The sequence below is a fragment of the Macaca mulatta genome, chromosome 15, assembly GCF_049350105.2.
Source record: "Macaca mulatta isolate MMU2019108-1 chromosome 15, T2T-MMU8v2.0, whole genome shotgun sequence".
Lineage (NCBI taxonomy): Eukaryota > Metazoa > Chordata > Mammalia > Primates > Cercopithecidae > Macaca > Macaca mulatta.
The window spans coordinates 53,747,246-53,748,926 of NC_133420.1; the positions used below are offsets into that span (position 1 = coordinate 53,747,246).

Consider the following 1,681-nt stretch of genomic DNA (forward strand, 5'->3'; position numbering starts at 1 on the left):
AAATTTATAATGCAAATGAGATACATAATTCTAACTCAGTTGCATGTGTTTTTAATCTATTCTCTAACAAGAATATTCTTTTTGAGAGCTGGGGCCTCCTTCATGAAGTCTGAAAGTCTAACTGATCTTAACTTAGAGGGCCGTAACATATTCTTGTGCTATTTGTGTATCCAATTACAGGTCTTTATTACCCATAAGGGAAGCCATTCAAGAATGCAGATGATTCTTACAGACACTGCTGTGAAAGATCCACACACATTCCAGCCACTATAGAATTCCTGTTGGTGAAAGAAAATATTAGCATGGGAAAGTCCAATCAGTCTTTTGTGACAGAATTTGTCCTGCTGGGGCTTTCTGGCTACCCAGAGCTAGAGGCCATTTACTTTGTGCTGGTCCTATGTATGTATTTGGTGATCCTGTTGGGAAATGGAGTCATCATCATTGTGAGTGTTTATGACACCCACTTGCACACCCCCATGTACTTTTTCCTCAGTAACTTATCATTCTTGGACATCTGCTACACTAGTTCATCTATTCCACTCTTTCTCAGCAGCTTCTTAACTTCAAAGAAAACTATTTCCTTCTCTGGGTGTGGAGCGCAAATGTTTCTCTCTTTTGCTATGGGAGCAACAGAGTGTGTCCTTCTAAGTATGATGGCGTTTGACCGCGATGTGGCCATCTGTAACCTCTACGATACCCTATCATCATGAGCAAGGCTTCATATGTATCCATGGCTGCTGGGTCCTGGATTGGGGGAGGCACCAATTCTGTGTTGCAAACCTCCCTTGCAATGCGGCTTCCTTTCTGTGGAGACAATGTCATTAGTCATTTTACTTGTGAAATCTTGGCTGTCTTAAAATTGGCCTGTGCTAATATCTCCATAAATATTATTAGCATGGTTGTTGCTAATATGATTTTTCTTGTAGGACCAGTACTTTTTATTTTTGTTACATATGTTTGTATTCTCTCCACCATCCTGAGAATTCCTTCTGCAGAAGGAAGGTGCAAAGCCTTCTCCACCTGCTCTGCCCACCTAACAGTGGTGATTATATTCTACGGAACCATCCTTTTCATGTATGCAAAGCCCAAGGCTAAAGACTCTTCTGGAGCAGACAAAGAACAAGTCACAGACAAAATCATCTCCCTCTTCTATGGAGTGGTGACACCTATGCTTAATCCTCTCATCTATAGTTTGAGGAACAAAGATGTGAAGGCAGCTGTGAAGAGTATACTGTGTCAAAAATGCTTCTCGGAAGGAATGTAAATGCTTCTTTCTTTATTTTTAAAATTATTTTACTCTGAATGTAGGGCTAGCTCTCACCCGGAGGTTCCAAAATAAATATGAGGGTTGATGATTCCACTAACTCCCAAAATTCTCATTTTTCTCTTCGTAATATTTAAAAGAAAGAGGGAAATCCAGGACTGAGTTACCTTTTCTCTTCATGATAGAGTTAAGGAAAAGGACAGAAACTTATGGGTAAAAGGATTCTCATCCAAACACCTTCCTTCTCATGGCTAACAGAGTTTAGTTTATTACTTGAATGGTAAATTCTATAATCTAAGAGAAAGTACCATTTTACCAACTTAATCTTTTATCCCCTATCTACACTATTCTTAGGAAGATCAAGCAGAAAGTATCATGCTAAAAATCAGAATGCTATATGATTTCAACAGTTAGTAA

General features: G+C 39.0%; 1 pseudogene; it reads left to right on the forward strand.

Moving 5' to 3' along the window:
• Window positions 1-302: 302 nt before the first annotated feature.
• Window positions 303-1,264, forward strand: LOC100430191 (olfactory receptor 13C7-like; annotated as a pseudogene).
• The last annotated feature ends 417 nt before the right edge of the window (window positions 1,265-1,681 follow it).